Raw genomic sequence first — 16,191 nt, 5'->3', positions numbered from 1 at the left:
CCCCCCCCCCCCCCCTTTTTATAGAGCAGCAGTTCTGTTACTCAGCAGAGACAAGTGGTAGGGGTTTTGAATCATTTGAATGTATTAAGTGTAGAAACAATTTTAACTCAGAAATTGCTAGTACATTTCACAATTACAAAGACAAGTAACGCATTGCATTAATGAATAAGAAAAATGCATTGTAGTATAGTCTTACTCATACAACTGCCTGCTGTTGCTTCTGATGGCTTTTAGATGGAAAAGCTGCCCATAATCCCTGGTCTGGGATCTGTTTTCTTCGTAATAATGGCATAACAAAATAGATTTGGCAAACAATCCAATGTATCTGCCCTTCTGCTTTGGAAAGCGTCAAATGATTTTACAATGCATTTTCGCAGAGGTGAGCAATGTAGCCAATCACAGACATGTTTGTTGATTTCTAAAACGCAATGGCCAATCAGAGGCGTTTTTTGTCCAGTGCTAAGTTCTATCATGCTCGTAACTTCTTTCTAACAAAGACATTTTAAAAAGTTTCATCGTGTAGTCACGTTCATTGTTTTTTTTGGGTTTTTTTTACTTTGTGAGATCGTGATGAATGATGAATGAGTTTTTAATACATTTAAAGGGAGCACTCTTTGCATGCTGTATACGATAATATATTCAGAATTTAAATAAAACTTGTGTTTTTCATGCTTGACAAGCGGCCACGTACGACACAGACAAAGCTAACTACTACACTATATCGAAAAAGATAATAATTTCAGAAGCACAGATGTGATTCTGCAACCGAGCCTGGTCCAAACGCAGGATTTAGGTAAGGAAACGGTTATTATTTGTATTGGCTGCCACGCCAAATCATGCACACCTGCTTGCTTTTCTGTTTAATTTAACAGTGTTTTTGTGAACATATATGTACTTTAATAACAAATAATTGTAACACTTTACAATACGGTTCGATTAGTTAATGTTAGTTAATGTATTAAAGTGTAATAACGTGTTAGTTAATTATTGTAAAGTGCTACCTAAATAATGTATTTCGAGCGTTCACTTGAAAATTTAGGGTAAAAAGTCGTTTGATATACAAGAGCAGCGTTTTACTGTTTGTGAACATCCCAACACTGCTGAGAGCAGCGTTTAGAGTAGATTAGATTTAGATTATTCTCAATAACAGAATAAACACACAACAAACATGACATGGTGAGAAAACAGCGGTTAAGGAAGCATCTGTTCATAATGATGTGGATCGGCACTCAAGTAAAGTCACATCACCTTTATTTATATAGCTCTTTATGCAGTAAACTGCTTTAAAGCAAGCAGTTTTACAGTATTAAACATGGAAAAAAGTGTTAGTGTCGCATTACAACTTGATTTTCTGCTATAAAGCAGCTCTGCATGTATATGAATTTGTATAGAATATGTATAACTGCATTTTAATGAATTGCAAAAGCTGAATCAATCAATCAGCCTGATTATTCAGCAAAATAATCAATGATTAGTCGATGAATTGTTGTAATAATCGCTAGACTAATCGATTATCAAAATAATCGTTTGTTGCAGCTCTATTCTTGAGGTCGTCATTTGATTCAAGTTTCAATTCAATATAGTAAAACTTTCAAATATGTTTAGCATATTTGATTTCTGGATGATCAGTGTGAGTCTCGATGTTTTCCTAACCTTGTTAAAATGTACTTGTGATCTTTTATGTCAAATCTTACATTTTTATTAATTAAAATAATAAGACACTACAGTGCTGTTACCAACCAAGTTAACCAACCAGTATCAACATGGCTGAGGCTTCAGTGGGAAAAGTCTAGTGGATGAGAACGATTTGTTCACATACAAAAAGCTACTAGCTGAAACGGTGCCAGTGTGAAAGCAGAACTGCAGTCATGCTGCTGCTTTACTTATTGCTTGTGCATGTGGTGTAAAACAGGCCTTCGACTGTCCCCACACATGCTTTCATTTATTATCCTCATTTTCTTGCCTTCTCTGTTTCTTTTTCTTTCTCCCACCATCTCTATCTTTCTCTCTCCCCCCTCTAGGGTGTTAAATGAAGAACTTTTGATGTGTGTTTAACTCAAAGATGGCAGGCAGCTGGCAATAGCTTCAAATCATGTGGCTTTTTTAGCCCTTTGCAGCTGCTTGCAGGATTACAGCCACTAAAAAGCAATGGATACACAGCAGTTGTGCAGAGTGAGCAGTGATGGACGGATTGTTTAGATGGAAAGTACATTAGAAAAATATTGTTGGCACACAGACCAGACAATACTTTGTAAAAATAGCTTGGCACCCATATGCTTATTCCTACATAAATCGTGTCTCTTAGCGTTTGCAGTTACACTTTATGAAACTGAATTATATTTTGCTTCGTTTTTAATCATAATGTGCTTTTGCTACTTAAAGATGGCTAATTAATTAGCTTGATTATGAGGTCAAGTGGTCTTTTTATGCACTCACAGGCCTTGTGAAGTAACTTTGAGAATGTGCTTCTCCGACTGTGTGGCGGCACAACCTCAGTGCTGAGTGCGGGAATCCAGCGTCAGTCACTGTAAAGAGCCGCTTTACTGCTGAGGGCTGGGAATGCATCATCAGGCTCTTTAAAGAAGTGTTTGGCAGTTGTGCTGAGGGAATGTGGGCTGTCACAAAACTGCTTTGGTGCCCTGCTCTGCCTCAGCTGTTGACCACTGGCAGCTTGGCCCAGCTCAGGCGGGCAGCACAGCTGTGAACTCAGAGAACTGCCATAGTGTGTTCAACTTCAGCATATGTGGGCTAGAGATGCTGTCAGTCTCTGCTGGTTTTTACCTTGGACTTCCCTGCTGGAAATTCAAGGTCATAACATCTAAAGCTGGTCAAGCTGGTCACAATTATTTTTTTTTTGGACATTCATGTGAAATAAACACAGTCTTAACCCTACCTACACCCCTCAGCTCTTTAGAAGTAAATGCCCAATTGTAGTCCATTTAAAGTGTATACACAAAAATGAATTATTTTTTATTTTTTTGACATTTAGTGTTGACCTGCAAAATTTTGTGGGCAAAATCCAGTCATTTCAATACTAATTTCACTTCATCGACTTTGTGAAATTTCACCATTGATGAAGAACTTTGACATGCAAATTCACTGCACCAACCAATAGCAAGTGAACTTTGTGTGGGCGAAGATTGATGACTTGGCAACAAAGCAAAATTGAGTGTCTACTCAGCCAGTTTTATTTAAAACTCTATACCTCAGTATTATAAAATGATGCATTAAGTGACTTTTTGTAAAGCAGTTATTTAGGGTTAGTTCGTTTGCTAGCCAGCAGAATAGCTTTGGAAGTTTGTCTTGTTGTCATTGTTTTTCAGTTCATGGTCACTTCCAGTCCCATTTTCTTTTTCAGAGTAATTATAAATTTGACCGTACTTTTAGTTCAACTCCGCAATGTCAAAGTGTTAATTTATGAATTTTGTATGAAAAAAATTGTATGAATTTGTGTGAGGTAATTTGTACTATGTTAACCTATGTTTTTTTTTTTTTTTTTAGAAAATAAAAAAGTAATCATAAAGGTCTACCCTTTAACCCAACCATCAGAGTGGTGTAAATAGATTGCATGAAAATGTACAAATAATAAATGTTAAAATTTTGCCACCAATTCACCAGAATGTAAATAGTTACAAATTCCCATGGGAGTGTGTTGTACTGTCACCAGTAAATCTAGCGTTTGAAATGTTGTTGCTGATCCAACACTGCTATAACTCTCAGTCCTACATTAATCAACTGGATTAAGTAGTTGACCATTTAAACAAGCAACAATTAGAGATCTAGCTAGATTGGTAGACCATCTTTCCTTGAATCCCTCCAAAAACTGAAGCAGCCAAAAGTGTTTGCTGATTTTAGGTGGATAGAGCTGGGCTCCCAGTCTTGGCAAGCTGTGTTTAGCTGATACACCATATGGTCTTCTAGTTTGACCAGAAAAGAGGTTTACCAGGCCTAACCAGCTTGACCAAGATGGTCTACCAATTCAGCCCCGTTCCTACCAACTGGTAATCTTGGTCAACGTCCTAATCCTGATTTGGATCCATGTAACCAACTACTACTTTTAGCAGGTGGTAAGTTTGTGCTATATCTAGATACTGTTGCATTTGACATACTTCCTTGAGATAGAATCTTCTGTGTATGTTTATGTCCAATATTGTGTTTGTATTTTTCAAAGTCTGTGTTTGGATTGAAATATTTCGCTGTTAGATTGGCCTGTTAAGGAGTGTAACTCTATATGCTATAGAACAGCAACATACGGCACAAGGCTCCATTCATAGCCTTGGTTATTAAGCTCTGAGAGAGATTTTGATAAGTGTAAATGTGGGTGTATATTCATAAATAATTTCCAGAGAAGCTTTTTCACATTGCCTTTCTTGCTATTGAGTCCTCAGAGAGCACTTGTCAGTGACTTGTGGGTAAACTTAGCTAGTGCTGATAGGGAAGAGGTGGGAACATTTTCAGTAGGCAAGAGGCTGTGCGCTCTCTCGCTCTCTCTCTCATTCTTTCTCTCTGATGTGTGTGACCGTGTTGAGTCATGAGCTCTGCTACAGGGATCAGAAGGGCTGAGGGGGAAAGTCCCGAGTCTTTTCCGTCTGCACCTGAACACGCTCGCATTCCACAGCCCACAGGCCTGAATGAAGGACCTGTATGAGTGTGTGGGTTGTATGTTGTATGAATGTTGTATGAATCCTGTAATTCCTAACCACATGAAACACCTTGGAATTACATAAATTTAGCAGTTCTCTGTTGATATTTTCATTTTTTTAAAGGGCATGGTCTACCTTAATGTGTGTCTGACTCAAATTGGTCTGTTTATACAACCTCTCACCTGTTTTAGCACGAAAAACACTTATAATCGTGCAATCATAAACACAGATTTACATAGCTATCTTACTGGGGACTTCCCATTGACTTTAATTATAGTTACACTAACCCTAATGTGAACTTTCTCTTAAAATATCAAATTTGATCTTTTTATGACAATGCAAGCATATTTCAGGTTCTTAACTTAATGATATATATATATATACTGTATTTGTAAAATATAGTTTTTGATATACATATTTACATATATACAAGTCAACTTTTTTTATAGCGCTTTCACAATTTTTTTTCAAAGCTGCTTTACATAACATTGATTAAAAGTGTTGATAAAAGTATTAATTAAAAAACTGCTAAAATACAAATTATTATTTACAATAAATAATTGCATCTTTTAATTTGTATTATATTGTATTATAATTGTATTATTTTTGTACTTTTTGTATTATTATTATTATTATTATTATTATTATTTCAGTTAAAACTTTACAAACCATAAAACAAGGTACATAATCAAATCTCTGAATATATCAAATCTTGTTCAGCCTTTATTTGAGCATAACCAGTATCTAAATAGAAGGATGACAATAAAACAACCAAATAAAGTAAATAAATAAACAAAGTATAATTTATTCATCTTCAAGTTTTTCCAAACCCTGTGATTGATTGATTATTTATTTATTTATTTATTCATTTATTTATTAATTTATTTATTCATTCATTCATTCATTTATATATTCATTTATATATTTATATTTTTTATTATTTTTATTATTATTATTATTATTATTTTATTTTTTTCTCATGAATCTTTATAATATAAAGGAAATGGATGAGAACTGGGTCTGTCAAGCTCCAAAATGACAAAAGAAGTGTCACTTCTTAAATTAGAGTAAATTAGTACGTGTGAGCTATATTTCAAGTCTTCTGATAATTTTGATGTGTTTTGATAGAACAGAATGAAATTTAAGTTGTTATTTACTGACAATGTTGACATGCACTCTAGGGGGAAATTATCTGTAAATAACTAATTTTGCCACACAAAGTTGTCATGTGGCTTTAGAAAAGTCATATAGACTTATTTTAAGATACTTTTAGGGTGCCTTTAGAATGTGAAATCTACAGTGCCTATTAATTGTAAGTGCATGGAAAAGAGTGGCCAATGCATTTGGTCAACATTTGTGTTTCGTTGAAGATGGGGGGGGAGGGAGTCCCAAGACTCCCTGAGATTTGTCTCTAAAATTATAGCTTGTTCAGAAACACACAGGTCTTTCTCCCTGCCTAGCCTTTTGACTGATTGTGTAAGTGTTTGAAAGCCCACAGCTCGGAAGGAATGCTCTCCTGATAGCTTAAAATAACAGTAGGCCGGGGTTTTACACACGCTGCGGGCCAGAACCTTGTTGTTTCCGGAATCATCTCTGACCTTCTCTCTTTTGTCCACTCCACAGGTTCTTGTGTGGGAGCTGAGGCCTTTCCCAGACACAACAGAAACCAGAGGCTGTGGTTGATTTCATGACTTCCTCCTCATTGTTTGCCTGTCTGTGTGACTGGAAACCGGCAGTGACAGACAGATGACTCTGGTCGCTCTTAAACTGAACTTGTGGAGAAACTGGACCTGGCTCCCCTTTAGAAGTAGTGACTAATCAAGGCCGACGGCAGAGCGCCATGCTTTTCCCACACTTCTGAGGCAGCGTAACCTGTCATGCTGACCTTGTTGCTCAACTCTGCTTTCAGCTTGATGTCCAAATTATCCCAGCACACTGCTGCCAAGTTGCTGAAGTGGTTTACACACAATCCTGCACCCAGTGGTCATTGTGAGTATTTTGCTCTCCCCTCTATTTCCTTTCTTCATTCGGTTATGTGTGTTGTAATAAGAGTGAGGCTGAATAGCAGGAATACGCTGCCATATTGAGGTCAAAGATGGGGATCTGGCCTCTTCAGCTGCATATTTAAAGCACCACAGTGAGCACTAACTTCGAAAAACAGGACTCGTAAATTGACAAGAGACGTTACAAGAGCATTGATAGCTTAGCCAGATGCTAGGCCCCCTGCGTGGGTGTGTGCATGAATGTCTGTATCCTATGCTCTGTGTGTGCTGTGAGCTGTGTCCTGAGTTGACGGTGAGGTCAGATGTCATTCATTACATTAACCCTTTTGGCTAAGCCCTTTCAGTACAAATGTAAACACACATAATGCACACTGAAGTGCGTGTGATTTATTTGGATGTAACCAGAGGCGATATAGATAAACGTGTTTGCCTGTCGTTCGCACTTGTTTTATCTTATGGTGGCTTCAGGCTGTGTCATTACTATTGATTATTGTATACAGGCTGAATAAGGGAAATCTTAGTTATAAATCGGTATACAAGGATTCACGTAACTGTATATTTGAGGACTGTAAGTGAGTATAATTACATTTCATGTCATACTAAATGGTCAGTGGATGGGACTTGTTTTGTCTTGGAATGGTTGTTTACAGAACAGCGTTTTAAACTAAAAACAGAAAACTTTTTATGCATTTTTGGTCATTCATTTACAGCCAACGTTTTGGGGGCCTGAAAATGCAAACTTTTGAAACTGATTTTAAAATTGTTTCCGTGTAAACTACAAAAATGTGCATTTGTGAAAACAATAATGTCGTGTGTGCGTGTTACGTATTCACTCTATATGCATGTGCGTAGGCGCATAGTGTTTCTTTACATCGCCAACTACTGGCCTAGCATGCATAATACAGCATTTTTGTCCTTTTCATGAATCGTTTCGACAACGTTGTCGTTTGTATGCGAAACTTTTCAAAAACACAAAGGAATAGCGGTCACACTTTAGTTTAGGGACCAGTTCTCACTATTAACTAGGGCTGCACGATAAATCGCATGCGATATTTAACACGCATCTTATCAGTAAAGCCGGTTCTGTAATCAGCGGTAAATCTCCATCACCTGCGTGCTTTCACATTGAGCAGCATTAACTATACAGAGGTGTTGTTCACTGACGAGCTGCGCAAAACCACGTTCATATTTGCGCGATTTTTTGCGCAGCTCATCAGTGAACAACGGCTCTGTGTAGTTAATGCTGCTCAATGTGAAAGCCCGCAGGTGATGGAGATTTACCGCTGATTACAGAACTGGCTTTCTGACAAGATGCGCGTTAAATATCGCATGCGATTTATCGTGCAGCCCTACTATTAACTAACTAATATCTACGACTTTTGCCTCAGTAAACTCCTAATTTGCTGCTCATTAATAGTTAGTAGTTGTTAAGTTTAGGTATGGGGTGGATTAAGGGATCTAAAATATGGTCATGCAGAAAAAGGCATTAATATGTGCTGTATAAGTGCTAATATAAGTGCATTGCACATTTTAGTACATAGTTGTACCCAAATAATTGCTAAAAAGCTCTTCTGAAACCAATTAAATGAATCTGAAATCAGATTGGATTCATTCAGTTTGATGATAATTAGTGCATGTAACCATAGCTGTCATAACTGCCCTGACTGTACATGACATTTAAGAGTAACTATCTAAGATAAAGAAAATCTAGTTAAATTTAGTGTGCCAAGTTCTTATAAATGTACTCTGTGTGTTAATGTTGGTTTCGTATGACTTTGAAAACCTTTTATTGCCTTTTCAGTAAAAGTTTAAATTGAAAGAAAATGTCATGTGTTGTAACCAGCAAAAAAGTAATAGAATATTCACTTTATACTTTGAATGTGTGCACAATTTAATCATTATTTTCCATAACTTTTTTAACTTTTTTTTTTTCCGAGGTAAAAAGTGTATTTTACTAGCATCACAAATTATTAATGAATAAATATCACTATTTTGGGGCAGTCACACCACATGACATTTTACAACCTACCCTTGCCTTGTCATAAAAAGGACACATTTCCTTTTCTTTTTCATTTTCACATTTTAAGAGACTTAACGACCTTGATACACAATAATGAGGGTCCTCAGGGGACAGATATTATTTATTTTAAATTTATTTGTTTTTGTTTGTTTGTTTATTTGTTTATTGTAGTTTACTTTAATTTAATTCAATTTATTTAATTTATTATTATTATTATTATTATTATTACTATTATTTATTAAAAAAAAAATTTTTTATTTATTTTATTTTTTTTTTAAGTATTAACATTAAAAGATTACACCAAAATTTAAGGTTTTAAATTTCCGTCCTTTTTAATGAGACTTTCTTCTCCCTGTATATCAAATTAAGTAACATTGAATGGTTTTGTGCAGCACAAACTGTGTTTTACGCAACCAAGCAAAAATACTTGTCCAAAAATGATGTTTTCATTGTGCCCCATGCTCTTCTTGCCTGTATATTTGACAGATTTGTGTTCTCTCAGCTGTTTGGGGTCCACTGACCTACTTGCTCACAATGACAGGGCTGTTTCTTCCTGGTGGTTACAAATCGTGAACGGGGGGCATCCTGCAGGCTTGGAGAAAGGGTGATGTATGGGACTCTTGCGCTCTCTCTCCTACTATCTATTCTTTGTTCAGGGGCCGCTCAGTTACCCAGTGTTAGCTCTTTCCCCTTTGACCACCCCCACAGGAAGAGCCAATGACAGACTCTGAAATCCAACCGCTCTCTAGAGACTCGTGTGTGTTACAGCTTCATCCAGGCAGTGTTAGGTAGGGATGGGTACCGAAACCCGGTATTTAATCGGTCCCGGGGCTAAATTATGAAAGACCGGAGTATCGATAAGCTCTGACGTTAACGGTTCTGCTATCGGTACTAGAGAAATAAAAAAAACATTTCAGGATTCTTTGATAAACAAAATTCAAAAGCAGAGCATTTATTTGAAATGGAAATCTTTTATAACATTATAATGCCCTTGCTGTAATTTTTGATCAATTTAATGTGTCGTTGCTGAATAGAAGTGTTAATTTCTTTCACAGAAACATTAATGAATGGTAGTGTAACTTAAATTCTGAGTTGGATAATACGTAGGGATGGGTACCGAAACCTGGTATTTAATCGGTCCCGGGGCTAAATTATGAAAGACCGGAGTATCGATAAGCTCTGACGTTAACGTTTCTGCTATCGGTACTAGAGAAATTAATAAAACACACATACATTTATTTTTGCTATATATACATTATCTTGCAAATTCTATCTCACCAGAGTCGCCAGCTGTTTTTATATGCAATGATATTCAAACATTTGTCTATGATACATTTTTGCTATTCGCAATTCAGAAGCGAGATCGCGCTCGTGCTGAGGAGCTTCAGCACGCGCAACATGAAAGCCCTGCTTAATTATGATAGAGGAAAGAACTAAACATTCAAACGTCTGCTTACACTTTAGGCCTGTGGCTGTTTTATTAAGCTAATTTAATTTTTTTATTTCGATTTTGGCTTTTAAGGATTATAGCCGCATTTCTTCTAGCGCAACTTTTTTCCCTTCGCAGCGGTGCGCATTCGTTCCTCCCTAAAACCCAAACTTAAAGTCAGAATCAGCACAATCGGTGATTGTTGAAAAAAGGCCGTCTTACACTGTTGCTAAATTGCGGGACATGTTTGATAATAAAACGTGGAAAGAACAATCCGCACAAGAGACGCTGTTCCTCAGGTTGAAATGTGTGCGCGCAGCGCTCCAAAACGGACAAGCTAATTATACTTTGAGCTTCGGGCGCATGTCCAATCGATCAAAAACACACAAAAATATGTCCAAATGGCCGGCTTGGAGAGTATTTACTTAAACACATTTTATGTCTTAAGTGGACGAGAACAGTTGGGAGAAAATCCGATGCGTGTCAATATATTGTCTTAAAGTGACAGACTGGCACTTGGGCCATTAGTTAATCAAACAACAAAATGCAAAGATAAAATCACTCACAGCTCTTAATCTGAATTACATAGCTTTAATAAGCATTAATCTATCAATACATACAGTGAAAACTGTAATTACTTCATTTACTTGTAATACTTAATTACTTGTAATTACTGTAATTACTTGCCTGAACAGTAATGTTAGTAGACCTTCATGGAAAAATGGAAGCACTGTTTATTTAATTTCATTTGTATATTTTTGTATTTTTTTTTATTTGTCAGTTTGTTTTACTTAGTTTTTTTGATCATGTTCTTACTGTATCTTACCTTATGTACAGTATAAAACACTAAAAATGCCTGCACACTGGTGCATTTACAAATTGATGTTTTATATTCATTTCATTAAATATTTATCTTACATTTCAGAATATAAAGCAATGTTAATTCAGCTCTTAATTTGTCATATATTTATATATATATATATAAATAACAAAAAGTACCGATAAGAATACCGTTAAAGTACCGAACCGATAAGCAGTATCGGTAAGAGTAGTAATACCGTTAAAACCTTAACGATACCCATCTCTAGTGTTAGGCCCTTGCATGCCTACAAATACTGAAGCTATCAGTTTAACTATACATTTCTCAGTAGTGATATGGTATGGCTTTAGAAAATATTTAATGATGTCTGATATGCAAATAAGGCCTTAGAAATATTTAATGATATTTCATACGCAAATAAAGGATCATGTGATACTGAAGACTGGTGTAATGATGCTGAAAATTCAGCTTTGCTTCAAAGCGATGTGTGTGTGTGTGTAGACTATTATTTCATGAGTCAGGCTAAGGGTTAATGATTTATTAGAGTAGAATTGACATTCTTTACTACATTACATTTTACCTAACTATATTCTGACACTCAAAGTGCGAATGCTTTTTGGTGCTTAGAATTAAAGATAGTGATATCGGATTCACCTATTCAGAGTCGATTGTTTACGATGCACTGGTCAAACATCAGTTTACGATTCAGTCTGAATCATTGTGACCGCTCACTCAGGCACTGAATCATTTGGAGCCATTTCGCACGCAGTAAAACAATGACAGGATTTAAATAACCATGAACAGTTTTTTTTTTTTTTAAGTTAGTAGTACATTTTGTTATTTAGGCGAACAGCAAATTATTACTGTTTTTAACAATGTTTTGAAAGAGGAACTGCAAGCTGAATTGAGCACTCATTGCTGTCTCTCATCTCTGAAAGAGTTTCTGCATTTATAATGCTGTCTTCTGAAGATCACCATGCACAGCAGAAATTGTCAGCTCTCATGTCTCGCTCTTCCTCAAGCTCGTATTGTGAATTAATAACATAAGAAGTGTACGATCAATAATAGATGCCACTATGACTTTTGCCCCCAAACTAGACAGAAGACTATCAATTATGGATTGTTTTTTCATGACTAGTGAGGTTTTTATTTTGTTGTTATGCTCGTGAGATCGTCCTCTTATCACGTATAACTGAAGGGCTTTTTAATTAAAAAAAAAAAGCCTTAAGACTAAGTATTTCGTTGATAATCTTGAAAGAAAAATTTTAAAATGGTGTAAATAAATGTGAAGAGATCTACTGGAGAGTTGTAGAACTTCACACAAGAAGTGATTTTAATTATGTACTTCTCTGTCCTCACGCCTTTGCAGGCCTGTATTGATTTCTTTTGTAAAGAAGATAAAAGAAAACAGTTTTTTAAAAAAATAACATTAACATAAATTACATAAGTAGCCTATATTCGCTTTATTCCAAGTCATACGCTGACACTGTTTGTCAGTCAAACCAAAATTAAAGTCATTATTTACTGAACTTCACATTCATGAGAGAAATATCAATGTCCCTTTTGTGAACACATTGTTCTGAGTTAGATTTAGTCAGTGATTTGATTGACCTGGTTGGAAAAACTTGAACAATTCACTCAAAAATCACACTGAGCTGATTTAGGGATTTGAATCACCAGGCAACTTAATGAACTGAGTGGAGGAAAAATCATCAGTGTATAATAACATCAACTTCTTGTAGAAAGCCATTGTAAAGCTTTAGAAGACTTTTGAATGTATTGTGTGAGTGATATGGACCATTTATATGATACATCTGGTGCTCTTTGGTCATTTTAGATGAAAAATTCTAATGTTTTGTTTTCTTTAGAAGGCGGCAGCATTGAAATGGAAATAAATGGGAAACAAATTTCTTGATACTGCGCCCAAACAAAATCTTTACTAATTATTATTATTATTATTATTTTTTTTTTTTTGAGATATCAATCTTAAATTTGGAACACAACTTTTTAGATTGGATGGGTTTGATTTTCTCACAATTTTAGAGAAGAAAAATATTTAAGGTTTTTATATTTCATATAAATAAAAAGAGTATTTTTGTGCATTTTTTTCACAATAATAAACTTCTATAACTTTGTTCAATTAACTTTTTAATTACATTTTTATTTATTTATTTATTTATTTTCCTCCCACTTTGGCAATGATCTTCTTTTAAACATGGTGGTCTTTAAAAAGCATTGAAGATTTATGTCAGTTGGAAGTTGTAAATTTCATTTTCAGGTCTAAAAGTGGTTAACAGGTAATAAATGGATTACAAGTAATGCATAAATATAATTTAGTAACATAATATTTGAAATCTTGAAATCTTCACTTCCCATTCATTGTATTTCCATAGAATGAAGAGTTGAACATACAGTAAGAGTGAAAGTCATACAGATTTGGAACAACATGTGGGTGAGTAAGCGATAGTTCACTTTTTTGGTGGCTTTAAGCTTGTATGTTCGGCTTTCATCAGCCTGCACTTAAGTTTGGGTTTCCATCTGCTCATCAGAATGTTAAACATCAAAGGTGGGCGTGTTTTAAAGACTATTTAAGATAATTTGGAAGCCCTGCAAACAATAATGATCAAAGTTTTTGCATGTCTTCCTTGGTTGTCCGGCATGTTTAGTCAGAATGCTGCTCCTCACTTCAAATGCTGAAGATTAAAAATGTGCTTGTTAGCGACGGCACTGTTCATTGACACACCAGTCACCCACATGTTCAGAGCAACCCGAACACTTTGATTGAGGAACTTCAGGCATTTTCTTTTATGTTTTTTCAGTGTGTGTGTGTATTCAGCCACCCTGGATTCCTGAAGAGTTTTCTTCCTCTGCAGCATTTTGCCTGCCATAATGTGACTGACACAATACCTCCATCCCGCTCCTCACTCCATCACTCTCGTCACGCTGATTTACGCTCTAAAATTTTTGCTGAGTAAATTCTGTGCCATATCCAAATCCCCCTCTTCCCGTCCACCCGACACTCCCTCCCTCAGATGGATTTATACTGATTTTAAGACTTTATCTTCTCTGGGTTTGTAATTTCTCTAAGCAGACGCTTAACCAATGCAAAGCTTTGCTGACTAAGATGGTTGGGAGTTAGAGAGAGTGATCACAGCCACAAGTGCTCACAATCATCAGCACACACACACACATGTGCATATCCATACAAACGCATGCACTTAAGGACATACATGTACAGTCACGCGATATCTGCATGAAAGCCTCATGTTTAGTCTTACTGTTTCCTTCCTCCTTTTATATCTATCTATCTATCTATCTATCTATATCCTGTCAACAAAGTAAAATGTTTAAATATTTACAAAACATTTTTTTTATCAAAATTTGTTTAGAAATAAATCAATAAATACAATGTATTCATAAATGTGTAACTGTTAAAATCAATGAATATATTTAAAAATATTTATTAAAATATATATTATATAATACATGTGATGTTTGATTATACTGTGATTCAAAATAGTTCATATAATTTGTGTTATGTATGTTATATACTTTATATATAATACAATGTTTTACCTTTGCCATGTGTTTTCACTTTCTTTCTTTTTTTTCTTTATAATTTTTCCTTTTCTTTATGGTGGACCAAAATATTACTCTTTTGTGGCTAACATATTGATGGTATAATGTCATTTAACATAATTATTATAAGGAAATTAATCATTGCATGACTAAATAAAAGGATAAACCATAATCCAATTACATCAGTTTATAATTTCCTCTCCAGTTCACAAGCCTTTTCTTCCCAAAGCTTCAGTTTTACCGTTCCACTGCCAAATAAACATGTAGGACAGAGGCTGTTATTTGGATATCTCACCACACAATTACTGATTCTCATTCCAGCTGAAAAGGCCGCAGCGACCCTAGAGAGAAGAACATTGCGTTCGCTCAGTGAAGATAAATGTCTTTATTTTCACAACCATGCAGAGGGCATGCTTCATAACTGACAAACCACGAGTCAGTCTCAGTCTTTTAAAACTGATATTCGTCCCAGAGTGGGAGTCGATCACACACATGTGCATATCCATACAAACGCATGCACTTAAGGACATACATGTACAGTCACGCGATATCTGCATGAAAGCCTCATGTTTAGTCTTACTGTTTCCTTCCTCCTTTTATATGTCCATACATATGGACTCATTTATAGTGCCTATAAACTTGAATTTTCCCTCAAAATTGGATTTACACACAGAAATGGGCATATGCAAATGTATTTAAGAGAATGTGTGAGTGTGTATTCTTTCATGCAATATTTACTTTTTTTGTTTGTTTGTTCTTGGTTTAAAAAGGTATTTTTCCCCCAAAAATGTAAAAGAGAAAAAAATAATTTTATTTATTTATTTATTTATTATAGTCAACAGAATCTAAATGTTTAAATATTTACAAAAACATCTATCTATCTATCTATCTTAAAACTGATATTCGTCCCAGAGTGGGAGTCGATTCACCCATCAAACAAACAGACTGAACAGGCAGACGCGTCTCCTCTCCCAGGCCTGTTTGGAGAACGGAGAGTTCCTTGTTTGTCAGTGTGTTTGGGGAGTTGGGAGGGAGAGGGAGCGGATGTACGTTGAAGTCAGTTCCTCTTCCTCTTTTTGTGCGGAACGATTTGAGGTCTGATTGGGGCAGTTAAGGGTGCGTTGGTGCCAAAAGCATTATTTGGAGTGAGCTAGACAGTAGCCGTCAAAACAGGAAAGGCAAACATCAGATGCCGAGATCTGCAGCACGCCATGACTGTAACCTCAAGCCTCGGCCCCCAGCTCTCACAAACTCAACTTCCTGTTTAGCAGAGCAGAGGGGGATGACCCTGCGGTAAAAAGCGAGTAAAAGTAGAAACAACTGACTAGAATCCAACAGTCATCTGTAGCGTTTAAATAGGGACAGGTGCGACCTGAAAATGTGCAGTTTGAGCTTCTTTAATGTAGTCATTCTCTTCTGAAAAAAGATAGTATCAGGTTTTTGAACATCGTTTTATTTATTGATTGATTGATTGATTGATTAAATAAATAAATACATACATTTATTTATTGGAATAAATGCGTAAATACATTTCTGTATGTATATTTATAATATCACAAGTTGTTATATACTAGGGCTGCACTATAAATCGCACGCGGCTTTACTGACAAGATGCGCATTAAATATCGCATGTGATTTTTCGTGATTTATCGTGCAGCCCTAATATATACATACATACATATATATACACATATACA

At 35.7% G+C, this 16,191-nt stretch overlaps 1 long non-coding RNA gene across 1 annotated transcript in view; it reads left to right on the top strand.

Moving 5' to 3' along the window:
• Positions 1–16,191, top strand: part of LOC107754845 (uncharacterized) — a 54,586-nt gene that overhangs the window by 19,620 nt on the left and 18,775 nt on the right. The window contains exon 2 of the long non-coding RNA XR_001641632.1: positions 6,267–6,632. This is a non-coding gene — a long non-coding RNA (uncharacterized LOC107754845). The remainder of the gene's footprint in view (positions 1–6,266; positions 6,633–16,191) is intronic.

The sequence above is a fragment of the Sinocyclocheilus rhinocerous genome, unplaced genomic scaffold (assembly GCF_001515625.1).
Source record: "Sinocyclocheilus rhinocerous isolate Xijiao unplaced genomic scaffold, SAMN03320098_v1.1 scaffold21, whole genome shotgun sequence".
Lineage (NCBI taxonomy): Eukaryota > Metazoa > Chordata > Actinopteri > Cypriniformes > Cyprinidae > Sinocyclocheilus > Sinocyclocheilus rhinocerous.
The sequence above is the reverse complement of the archived record's forward strand: the minus strand, read 5'-3'. Positions and strand labels throughout refer to the sequence as shown.